Source organism: Rhinolophus sinicus, chromosome 16 (genome assembly GCF_057876585.1).
Source record: "Rhinolophus sinicus isolate RSI-liver-muscle chromosome 16, RSI-T2T, whole genome shotgun sequence".
Taxonomy (NCBI): domain Eukaryota; kingdom Metazoa; phylum Chordata; class Mammalia; order Chiroptera; family Rhinolophidae; genus Rhinolophus; species Rhinolophus sinicus.
This window is the reverse complement of record NC_142516.1, coordinates 190,238,240-190,251,798: the sequence shown is the minus strand read 5'-3', so window position 1 is coordinate 190,251,798 and position 13,559 is coordinate 190,238,240. Positions and strand designations below refer to the sequence as shown.

General features: G+C 38.5%; 1 protein-coding gene across 2 annotated transcripts in view; it reads right to left on the bottom strand.

Annotated features, from left to right (window-relative positions):
- Window positions 1-13,559, bottom strand: part of CSMD1 (CUB and Sushi multiple domains 1) — a 1,607,858-nt gene that overhangs the window by 1,214,627 nt on the left and 379,672 nt on the right. The gene's annotated exons all lie outside the window — the stretch shown is intronic.

The following is a 13,559-nucleotide window of genomic DNA, read 5'->3' as shown; positions in this document are numbered from 1 at the left end:
ATTTTGCTCAAATATATCAATATCACTCCTTACTAAAGTATGTTTTGTTTTGGAAAAAACAAAACTTATTTTCCTTAAAACATGTATTTTCTTTAAAAAATGTTATTAATATCCACATTCAATGGATTTGTTACTATTCTAAGTTAATAAATATTTCAGAGGGCTCAGTTTTTGTTTTTGACATGGTACACATAACTTACATAAGCAAAAGCTCTGTGGGGCTGGGTTTCCAGATTTAGCAAAACAAAACAAACAAAACAAACAAACAAAAAAAAAAACAAAACCAAAAAAAGAACAAAAAGGAAAACAGAGGAGGATGCTCAGTTATACGTGAATTCCAAATAAATAGCAAACAATTTTTCATACAAGTATGTCCCATGAACTATTTACAGTCCCAACTCAGGAGCCTCACTGATTGTCACCGTAAGAAGTAGCCCTGACAGGGCAGGTGTGGAAACTCCTGCCCCGGAAAACACTTAGGTGTGATCAGAACCGCAAGTCAGAACCCGCAGGTAGGTTACAGGCTCCTACCTGGCCAGGCTCTGCGGCTGCTGTGATGTGTGTCACCCAGGTCCAAACGAACAACTACTGTTGACAATCTACCGTACTTCAGGGCCCTCTCCTCCTGTTTCCTCCCCACAAACCTGGGACGGAACCTCCAGCCATCCCGTTGTACCAGGCCTGCGGCTGACCCAGGAAGCCATGCCCACGGACAGACACCGAGATTTTGCCCACAGCCTCTGACTTCAAGGTGTGGGGCCCGTTTCCTGCTGCTGTCCCGTCTGCTCCTCGAAGGCAGCCTTACCTCGATTATGAGTCTGCTATGTTTTATTGTGAACTGCAGAACCCACAGGCAAAGCCCGGCCAAACCCTCACAGAAAGAGAATCTGTAGAGAGTATTAGTGAGCAGGAAGGGCTGGTAGGAGCTGTGCCTGAACCCACAGAGTCATGTACTCAGTCTCACTGCAGCTGCTTTGTCACTTTTAGCCACACTGAGAGGTGAGCTCCTTACAGGCCGCACGGCAATCCATTAATTAAAACAACAAAAATAACCAAACTAGATGCGCTGGTTTGGTTGGGACTTATTCATGCCATTCCCTCATTTGCTACAAGGCAGAATCTGTAACTTTTCTCTAGTATACTGGAAAGAACAGGGGTCTTGGAGTACGAAGGTTTGGGTTTGAGTCTGGGCTGTCTCCTTTGCCCTCGTGAGTCCTTTACTAACTCACGGTACCCATTTGTGTTGACTGCCCTTGTCTGGGTAATAAGCAGAACATCCCCTGCCTCACATATCTCAGAGGGCTAGAGCGAGGACATAATGACATGTAAATGGGTTTGTCAAGTGTAAAGCTCTACATAACTATAAGATACACTTCTATGTGATGTCCTACAAAAACTGAGGTGGCCTTGTCTTTCTTATTTGAGTCGGACATAGCTAGCACATTTCTCTTTCTGACATACTGCCTACAGTTTTTCTACATCCCCTTTTCTCTTTTAAGATTTTATTTTTCAGAGCAGTTTTAGATTCAGAGAGAAACTGAACAAAAGGTACAGAGATGTTCCCGTATCTCCCCAGCAGCACACATGCACAACCCCTCTCACCCCCGGTCATCAACACCCCCACCAGATGGGACATTTCTTAGAACTGATGAACCTACACTGGCTCATCCTCATCACCCAGAGTCCACAGTTTACACGAGGTTCATTCACTGCATATTCTACAGGTTTGGACAAATGTATGATGACATGTATCCATCATTATGAGAAAATACAGACTAGTTTCACTGCCCTCCAGATCCCATGCGCTCCACCTGCTAGTTCCATTATTTTAATCATAAAAATATCTGTAAATGACCCATGAAATGCCAAACAAACCTATAATGTGCTCTTCCCCTGAGAACACAGAACCATCCTCTAGAACTGGGCAGTCTCATGTTTGTAACTCAATAGGCTTTGTCTGCCACCACTGGTTTTCAGGAATCAGTGACTTTCGTAGAATTTCAGGTTGTACTTCTGGGTTCCCTGGGTTCCTGCTTCCTCCTGGCACCAGTGGCTTGACCATCGCTCAGTGTGCAAGTACGTGGTCTGTCAGGGTTAGCGCTGCTGTTAGACATTTATAACTGTTTTATTGAGATATAATTCCTAGCCATAAAATCCTGCCTCAGAAGACTACTTAATACTCATATATATACACAGTTTTACAGCCATTTTCACAATCTCTTTTCAGAAATGCCCATCACCCCAAAAAGAAGTTCTATACATTAGCGGTCACTCTCCATTCCCTCCTCACCCCAGGCCCTGGCGACCACGGATCTACTTGTTTCTTTATGGGTTTGCCAGTTCTGGACATATCTTCTTAACAGAATCATACCATACGTAGCATTTTGTGCCTGGCTTCTTTCATAACACTTAGCGTAACACTTTCCAGGTTTATCATGTTGTAGCATGAATCAGTACCTCACTCCCTTCTCCTTTTTAAACATCTAAGGAGCTCAGTGATGTCCGCAGGGGCCCTGAGGGGTAGGTGCCATGGAGGACTCGAATATTCCCATCCCTCAAGCACATCGCCAGAGATCTTCCGTGAAGACAATATTTTTTTTTTTTTTCTCAATTTACCTAAAATGAGTAGTAAATCTCAAAAAGGAGAAGGACGGACACTGGAGATAGGTGATTATCTGGCAAAAGCGAAAATGAAGTCATAGTGAGTGCACTGCAGGCTCAAAAAATAAAAGTCCTCTAAATGTTTACAAATTGTTCACAGATGAAAAGCTGAAAGGCCGTGGAATTAGCAATAGCGTTATACTTGGGCTGCACAAAAGTATGTGGTGACTTTTCCAGATTTCATAGTTAAATATGTTTAACATTGTTAAATTATGCCCTCCTAGAGGGCAGATGTGCCGTTGGAATGCATGAAACACAAAAATGAATGGGCCAATCTCCCACTTTATAGATATTTAAATTTCAAGCATATGTATAAAACATGATTCCATAGAGAATTAGAGAGACAATAAAATCTATCTAATAAGCTTAATCTATCATTAAAGCATCTTAATGGCATTTGTGGGAACTTTTCAGCAGAAATAACAGAAAGAGCAGGGATTCACCAGTAAACACAAGTGACTGGTCACACCTCGGGCCTCAGAAGGAAGTAGCTTCTACGGCTCCTCTCCCAGGACAGGTAAGTTAAGACGGTCATCCTGATTCTTAGGGTTTCCTTCCTTTCCCACCCTCTGGCTTACTTTGAACCAATCACATTTTTTTAAGTCTGTCTTTGCATGAATGGTTTATAAGTTGAAATTTGTTTTTGAATACCAACATTTATTCTCTTGGCAGCATATCGACCAATTATTTCTTTGTTTGTAGGACTGGGGTGGAAAATACAACTTAAAAATACATTTTCCCACGTAGGACAACTTTTTGAAGTACATGATGCAGTCAAATCTATGTAAGATACATTTTGAAAAGTTCGTGATACCACTTTTTAAAATAACTACGTTTTATTTTTAACAGGTTTCTCATAATTTTCATGAAGTGTGATTGCTATATCCTTATTTGCCGAAAAATTAAGTTTGCATTAATGCTTTGTATGTCAGTATGTATTTATACTTAAAATCAATCACAAAACAGGAAAAGGTGATTCTCCAAAGCCCCTACAATTCACGGCTTTTAACTCAAATTAGATGCACTGCACAGACCCACCAAAAATCATCAGGGAAAGAGTCATTTATTTGGTTATCCTGAAAAATTGTATGCACATAGAAAGAAGCATTTATTTTCATTTATTCACTGCTGCTTTTAGTGTAACGAATTAGTTCCCAGGATCTTTCCAGGGTGATCAATATAATTCATTGGTTTATTTGCTTGTTAGTTTGTGCTGTTTTCCTATCATTATGAGCTTAATGATTTTCACGTGTTAGATGTGTTTCAACCCATTGTCACTGTCATTCCTCAGAGGTTCAGACTGTTTTATTTGGGGGTAACAGAGGCTCTGCAAGTTCCATGTAGGTTAGCAAGTGCACCATCACCCATGTCGTTGTGGTTTGTGAGGTGTCAGCAGTTCCGGGGCAGTCCTGGACAGTATTTGCCAAAGGCCTGGATTCAGCCATTTTCCGAGGAACCCTGATCACTTTAGGTAGAATGACATATTTAGAGAGAATCATCAGGGTGGGAGCACTGCTCACTCTTATGGGTTAATGTTTCCAGGTCTTTTCCATGGAGCTAAAAGCAAATTAAGTCAGATGAACAAGAGGTGAACAGTTTTGTTCAAGAAGTGAACAGTTCAAGTCAGTGAACAGTTTTATATCCCACACGACTCCACTCCTATGTGGAATATAAAACTGAAAGCAAGAAACAAACGAGACAAAGAAATAAAAACTCACAGACACAGACAACAGTTTAGCGGTTACCGGAGGGTAAGGGGAGAGGAGGGATGGTAGATGAGGGTAAAGGGGGTCAAATATATGGTGATGGAAGGAGAACTGACTCTGGGTGGTAAACACACAATGTGAGATGCAGAGGATGTGATACAGAATTGCACACTTGAAACTTATATAATTTTACTAACCATTGTCACCCCAATAAATTTAATAAAAATACATTATTTTTTGAAGGAAATGCATCATGAGTTCTTACATACATTTCCAATTAAAATTCAGGATTACCAAGTTTGACTCCTTTAATTGTATAATTCATTCTCTCCCTGTTCTCCTGTCCCCCTCTCTTGCTTATAGTAAGAATTGAGAAACTTGGATTTTAACCATGTTAATGTAATTATTTGTTTTATCTTTAAACAAGCAAGAGTCTCGGAATACCAATGCAAAAATTAACAATATATTTAAAAGAGCTGAATTTTTTTAGACACTTGTTTCCGGGAGGGCACATGACCTATTAAGGCAGCAAATCTAATTGCTATATTTAAAACTCACTTGACACAATTCTTATCTGTAAGATTAGGCCGCCGACTCAACAAATAACTGGATTTGTTTGTGTGATTTGGCCTGTAACCATTTGGCCTGTTTTGGGATACTTTTGTGGTTTATTTTGACTTATCTCATATTTTATGATTATGTAAAATAATTCACAAGATTCTTCATCAAATCCACAAAGCACGGTCTATTAAATCTAGCTTTCATCCCTGTTTATAGCTCCAGCTCTTCCCATTCCCGGCATGTAAAATTTATTTTTGTTGTTGCTGTTTTTATTCATCCGTTCAATTTTAAACTGAACTGACTATAGAAATAAATACAGATATCCCCTCACCCTTCACAGTTGCACGCTTCCATCCCATATACAACGTTGCCATCTTGTCTTTTTAACTTAACAATAAATCTTAAATATTACGATCTGGTATATAGAGAGATTTCACTTTCCTTTTTACAGCAGCATCATGTAAACAGCAGTCCTTTAATGAACTAGAGTACATTCACAACGAAGTCATAAAAAAAAGTTATTTTACTGTGAAAAGTAGCCATTTTTACTGTACGTCCTTGTGGATGTGTTATGTAGGTTACTGGCTGTACAGATGGATATTTAGAATATGTCCATGTTCTTCATTTGCTGTTTCCTATTTGTTTGTTTGCTATTATAAATAGTGCTGGGATGAAAAGCCTGAAGGATATATCACTTTTACTTTCACTAGTATAAATTTTGGAATCAATTCCTAAAAGTTTGCTGTGTCAGGGCATAATGAATACATAATTTTAATAGACATTGCCGAATTTCCTTGCATGGGGGTGTAGCATTTATCATTCTCAACAACAATGTTTGAGGTAACTAGTTTTTCTAGAATCTCACCAATAGAGTATGTTGTCAAACTTTGTCTTTTTGCCAACCAGATAAGTAAAAGATGACACGTCAATTTTAATTTGCATTTACCTTAATATATCACACATATTTTAATAAGGTCTTATTTTAAATACCAATAGTGGGTTATTTAAACCAGATGTGGCAAAGAAATTTCAATGAAAATAAAGAAATGTGACTTATTTTACATGTCCACTTACTCATAAGTATGATTTTATTATACTTGGGATCCTACTGTAGTTTTCAAAAATGAAACTCCATTATTTAAGCATCAAAGGAAATGTAATTTATTGAAAACTGTTTGATTTAGAGGCAACTTAGCATGGATGCAACACTTATTTTAAAAATTAAAGTATCCTATATAGTACCTTGCTTATACCTTTACAAACGCTGTTGTTCATATGGCTTAATAGATGTTTAAAAGAGAGAATGCTGTATGACGATACTCTGCCCTATCTCTAGGGGATGATGTAATATTGGTTATAGTTTTTTTGTTTGTTTGTATGTTGTTTTTTGTGTGTGTGCGTGTGTGTGTTGTGTTATTGCTATCATTGTTATTGCTGCCACTAATATTATTCTTTAGTATGTGGCTAATATTTGTACTTTCCAGAATCATTGTATGTAATCTCAGAATAGCTTTCATTTACTTTGATAAAATATCAGTTTTTGGATTCTGCTGATGATTTTCTGGTCTCCGCTTTTCTTAGACCATCATCCTATATTATTCAACAAGCATCTCAAGTGAGGTATTGATTTGCATTGCTTGCGTTCTTGCTTGAGGATTCAGTCAGATTATTTCGGACAAACGTATTGATCCTTAAGCAAAGCCATGGGAAAATGGAAAGGAGAGGTACCGGGGCGTGAATCTGTGGGCCAGTGGGCCACAGATTACTTACTTTCAAGGCTGTATCTACCCAACACAGTTGTACAGGGTTCCCGCTGAGCAGAGCTTCTGCGTTGCACTGACATATCACGGAGGATTTAGATTGCTTGTTTTCTCATTAGTTACTCTTTGTGAGAAAAAGTTCACTAACTCGTCTTGCCAGACCAACAGGCTTTGAACAGCTGTTCTCACAACCAGACGCCATGCTCCACAGCCACGCTTTTTCATTTGAATCATATTACTGAGTATAAATATAGCTGTCCATTGCCTCTCATTCCCAATAATGCTGAAAAAAGGTTTGTTGTTGTTGTTGTTATGTATCAATCTTCAACAAAATGACCAAGAGCTTGGTATGTGGCCATTTGATACAGGTAGCTAATGGCTCTGGAGTCACCTTCAATTAGAGATAGCGCCATTTAAAAAAAAAATCTTTTATTTACTCTCTATTACCTCGGGTCCTTATATTTCTCTAGTTCCTCTTGTTCGGAGTTCAATTTCTCATCCTACTACTATAATGTTACACCCGTTACAACCCCCAGGTGTCAGATTCTCTCTGCAGGTCGAACATGAAGTCAGAAAAACGGGAACCACGACCTGATGGCCGTCCCTGGGTTAGACTTTTACTATGCGTCCGATCAGTTCACCTTCCCAGTCGTTTAGTGATTATTCTCATCCCTTTTTATCGTGAAGGAAAGAGTGGCTCAAAGAGGCGAATTGCTTCAGGTTACTGAGTTAGCTGGAGTGTAGAGAGGGTTTTCAAGGCCACACCTCTCAGTTACCAGGGTCCCCCTGTATTTTTAAACAATATGTGGATCTAAAAATCCATATATTAAATGTAGAAAGCTTTACTTGTTCAGAAAAGAAAAAGTGCTAATTCTGGCCTCGGTTCCAAAGTCAGCTAGAATAAATAAAGGAAGCTGTTTCCTTTTCAGATATCACAGGTGCCAGAGAAATATTTGTTTTTGTTTTTTTCCTTTAAGAAATGTTATATGATGACCTTTAGCTTCAGAGTATTCTTTGAAAGAAGCTAAACTTAGATTTCTGTGAATTAGCATGCAATTTGAATGATTCTGCAGTATTTTTGCACTCGGGGTTTGTGGGGACATAACTCACCAGATATTAAATATTGCATTAAGCTTTCACATGTGATATTTCCAGAAGGCGATGTGCATATGTGGGGTTAAAACATATCTTGAGATATTTTTAGACTAAATGGACTTCCAAATCTCTTTCACTAAGCCTATGGATCAGCAGTAATATTTTTGGAGTATGCCACAGAAAAAAATCATCCCGTTCATGATGGATTACATTTTAATCAGCCTCCAAAACCTCACCTTCAAAATTGCAGGAAATATAAGCAAATAACCTTCCTCTAACTTTTCTTTCAATAAAATCTCAATTTTATTAGCCCTGCAGAATGAGTTAGGATATTTAGGAAACATTGAACATTTCCCTAACATTATACTGGCTTATTGTGTTAAAAGATACTTTAGAAAATGTGAGTTGATAAATAAGAATTGTAAATATAGATGATTAATATATCGAGGCCCTTGCTGATTAAGACAGTTACAGGGAAACATAAGCTCATCCTTTCCCTGAATTATTAACCTATCAGGGGAAACACGGTTTATCTTTGGTTGTTTAATCTGTAATATTTTGGGCTGCTTGCAATCTGGTGCCTTTCCCATAGAGGTTTAGGATTATACTTATCAAAATTGAAGTGGCTCTGATTCTAAAAGAATGTGTAAAATATTTTTTCACACTCTCTTTTCTGGGTCAACTTCTGTCTCAGGATATGGGCTACAGAGAGGCCAGGGGTGCTGACACCTCAGTGTTTTTTCCCCATCTCTTCCCCCATCCTGACTGCTACCCCCACTCAGGTGCCACCTTCAGACACCCTGGGCTCTTTCTCAACCCTCGGAACGATTCCTATTTGCCCAGTCAGCATCTCTTTGGCTTCTTTCTTTCTCTCACCCTCCAAATCCATTCAGCAGAATCCATCCATAGATGCTACGCACACAGTGCCAGCTTGTGTCTCATGCTCTCTTGTACTTGGTCACTAACATTGGTGACCCTTTAATTAATACAGAAAGAAGTATGTAGGTAACCCAACAGCTCTGCCTCCCTCCATTTGGGGCTCGTTGCCGATCTATTCTATGTCCCAGTTTCTGAACTCTGTTGATTCATGTCAATTTTATGGCTGTCTATCTTCAATAATGACATACTGTCTACCAGGTACCATTCAGACCCCTTCCCCTGAAAATCCAAGTCATCTACAATGTGGGTCAACTGGAATTTTCAGTTACATTTCTTCATGAACTGTGTCAGACCAAATTCTATTACACATTCTCTATTCTTCGCAAACATTGTACTGGTATTTGTTATCCTGTGTTTCCTGCTCCGATTCTATCTTTTATTTTTATTCATTTATTTATTTTGAAATAAGAGCACACTGTTCATTAAGACCCAAATCAAATAGGACACTTTCTGTAAAGTCACCATCCCCACCTGGAAGCAAGAGCTCTATCCTGTGACGTGAAATCCCAGTTGCTAAGCCCACAGGGGACACACACCTTGTACCATTATGTGCATTATCCGTATCCTAGTGCCTACTTGCTGGAGGAAGACTGGGGTGTGGCCCTGCTCCTTACCTCTTTACACTCTCATCAGCCACTGAAATGCAGTCCCTTAACCAACATTTTTTATATAAATGAATATGTGTTTTAAAAACCTGTACAACTACCAAAACCCCTGAATTGCCAAGCTCCTTCTATAAAGCATTATTTTCTCTTATGGCAAAAATTAATATGCAACTTTTAGTTTCACATATAAAACTCTATTCTGAGCTGAAGAGTGCCCCCCTAAATTCATACAGTGAAGCCTTAACTCCCAGGACCTCAGGTGTGACTCTATTTGGACATGTGGCCTTTGAAGGGGTGATTAAGTTAAAATGAGGCCCATACGGAGGCCCTGATTCAATCTGACTGGTGCTGTCGGACACAGGAAGAGAGAGCAGGGATGCACTGGCACCAAGAAAATACCACATGAGGACACAGCAAGATGGTGTCTGTCTCTAAGCTCAAGACTGCGGCTTCCGGAGAAACCAAACCTGCCGCCACCTTGATTTTAGACTTCTAGCCTCCATAACTATGAGAAAATAAATTTCTAATTTTTAAGTCACCCGTTCTGAGGTACTTTGATATGGCAGCCCTAATATGCTAATACACTCTACATCTCTTATCCCAATAAGAAACAATAAATATTCATTCAAATTTTGGGAGCAATTCTTTAAAATAGTACAATTTGTCTGGATTGCATGTTTTACTAGATGGCATTTATCCAAATATTGTTCAGTAACATCACCAATGGTTTGATAGTTCAATGGTTCCAAAATTTCTGCAAAATATACAACCCTCTTCACCCGCCAGGTGGCAAATCTACCAGCACTCTCCTGAGAAACAGAAAGGGAGTTTTTCATCCATGCTCCTGTTAGTCTCAGGATCAGTTTTTGTTTTTTTGTTTTTTTTTGTTTTTTTAAATGCAACGCTGACACTGAACAAAGACAAAAAATAAATAATAAATAAATAAAAATAAGGCACTGCATTATTACATGTGTCATTCTGTAGAAAAGACAGGTAAACCAATTTTCCTTTCAAAAATATTAGAATCTAGGAGGATGGAAATATACTGAGAAACTCCTCGTATGCATTTCAATTATCATCATCTTCATACCATATGACTTATGAGTCATACGAATATACACATATTGTAAGTGGCTGGGATGGGAAGTGAGACACCTAAATCAATTCAGTGATCAAGAGTTTAAAAAGAAGTCATTGTTCTCCTATCCATCACCATATGTTGGACCCCCTTTACCCTCTTCTGGAAGGAGAACTGACTGTGGGTGGTGAACACACCATGTGATATACAGATGATGGATTACAGAATTGTACACTTGAAACCTGTGTAATTTTACTAATCATTGTTGCCCCAATAAATTTTAAACAAAAAAAGAAAAAAAGGGAAGTAATTTGTTTTAAACTTTTCCATGTAAGACAATATGGTAGGTTCTGATGATACAGAGTAAGGTGTAATACCTGAACCACAAAATTCTCCAAATTCACCACACAAATTCACTACCCAAACTTAATGGGATGAGGCAGTAATAGAAACAAATGGTTTTAGTTAAAGATAATAAATGCTATAATCAAGGTGAAAATGGTACTTTAAGGGTGCCAAGAAAGGAGGAAAATAACAGTATTGGAAGGTCAAAAAAGGTTCCTGAATAGCTTTGAGTTCACTTCAATTACTGACATTCATCAAGCTTCTGTCACGTGCTGCTACCCTGTATCCCCAAAAATAAGATGTACCACAAAAATAAGCCCCAGTTAAGATCATCAGCCAGATGGACACATTTAGTACATTATGACGATGTTCCAGAAGAAGATGGCATGACTGCATTTGAATAAGATTATTTTACATGAAAAAATAAGACATCCCCTGAAAATACGCCCTAATGCATCTTTTGGAGCAAAAATTAATATAAAACCCGGTCTTATTTTCAAGGAAACGTGATTAGTGCTGTCTATTTTCCTTACTTAATCCCCCAGCCCAGTCAAGCAGGTATTATGGTTCTTCCCACTTATAGATGATAAAACTGAGGCAGACAGAGGTAAGCACTTGCCCAAAATGCAGCGACGCAGGTGGTCTGGCTCTCAACTGCTGTGTCTTCTGCCATCACTATTACAAGGCTCTGATCTAAAATGAACATGTCCATGCACGTTGTGGCAATGGCACTATTTCATCTTTTCTTATGGCCGAGTAATATTGCACTGTGTACGTATAGCATATCTTTAGCCAATCATCTATTGAAGGACATTTGGATCTTGAGATTATCATGTTAAGCGTAATAGTCAGACAGAAAAAGTCAAGAATCATATGATTTCATTTATATGTGAGACATAAAACTGAAAGCAACAAATGAACAAGACAAACAACCAAAAACTCATAGACACAGACAATGGTTTAGGGGTGATCAGAGGGTAAGGGGGGTGTGGGGGGTTGTAAAAGAGGGTAAAGGGGGTAAAATATGTGGTGATGGAAGGGGAACTGACTCCGGGAGGTGAACCGATAATGTGATGTATAGATGATGTGTTACAGAATTGTACACTTGAAACATAATTTTACTAACAAATGTCACCCCAAAAAATTTAATGAAACTAAACAGATGCAGTCCCTGCATTATTATGTGTCACATAGGAGAGGTCTTGGGGAATCTGACGCATGGGAACCTAAAAATCTTTCAATGCTTCAGATCACATACCACTTTCTATAAACTAGACTATTACAAACACTAAGAACACTTTTGTGTTACTAAAAAATATTACTATCTGGAGAGTTGAGAATTATGTGAATTGATTTTCAACCATCAAATCGAGCCAACATTGGTGCCTGGGCTCAATTTCATGAAATGAAAAAGCATTTCCGACGGCTTTTCTAGGGACGCTGAGGTCAGGTCCCCTCTTTGCCACTGACTGACATGCTTTAGGACATCAGATAATCTCTCTCATTCTCAGGTTTGTCATCCGGAGTGATGGGTGCCGATCATAACCCCTTTATGCAGATGTTACGACGGTGACATGTGGTCCTGCTTTTGCCGTTGTCTGGTCTTTAATGAAGGCTAAAGTGTTTTTATTTATTTCTCGTGTGTGTTACGCCTGCACTGCCAAGTGGCCATTATTGGGACCAAAGTGCCACATGTTATAAGAAATCACTTTCTTATCAACTGGTTTGACAAATATCAGCATAATTCTCAATAAGTCCTGGTAAAACTGCATAGCTAGCGATACACAATGCTGATATAAAATGCTTTCCTTGTAGTCACACTCATTCTACGTTTCAGCATTAATGCTGGCAAGCCTGGGGTTGACTGGTTGTATCAGGACAGCCACTAAGGACCTCACTGTATTGCCACATGGAACAAATGGCATCCCAGAGAGTGACGCCAGTTCAGGCAGGGGGCACTCTCCAGTGTCTCACCAACTCAAATAAATGCTCTCTCCCAGATAATGAATTTACTAGTTTGGGCAAAGAAATGCTATTCAGAACCCACATCCTGACAACGTTTAGCTTTCAGGTCTTTCTCCAATTGTGCTTCTGAATAAAAATATACCATCACATGATTCTCAGAAAAGAAATTCAAATTCAAACGCTTGTTTAGGGAAATATTAGGTTAAACCAAGTCAAGTAGAGCCATTAATATAATATAAATTGCCATTCTCCAAAAGAGAATAACCATTTTTGCACTTTAAATTTTCTCAGTTTTCATCCTTCCAGAAGAATTACTGTTAAAGAAATCTCATACTCTGGGCAACCATGAGATAGAAAATGCCCACAGTCTTAATAAGACAGAGTAAAAGAAGTAGAAGCGAGGTTGAATAGATTGCCAAAGTAATTTTTCAAAATTCTCTTCCTGACATACAATTCTTGAAGAAATTGTAAGAATGGTATATTCTAAACTAATGTATAAAAGGATGGTGTCATTTTTGTCCAATATTTTATATGTATCAATGATGCTCTTTTTCAATGCGACTTTTTCACACTGCTCAAAGACAAGATGACGGGGATAAGTAAAAGTCATTACATAACAACAGTATTTTACATGACAGAAGACGACTGGGACCTATGAGAAGTAAGCCACCAATTATTCCTAGTAGAAATACTTAAGAAATGTAACACGATCATAGTACTAAATATTAGCAAATTAAGAAAAGACAAATTAATGCCTTTTTCTTCAATTCTAACACAAATATAGCATGACTGTATATTTATCTAGTGTTTTACCAGTATACCTGCCTCCCTGTAGTTGTAACCA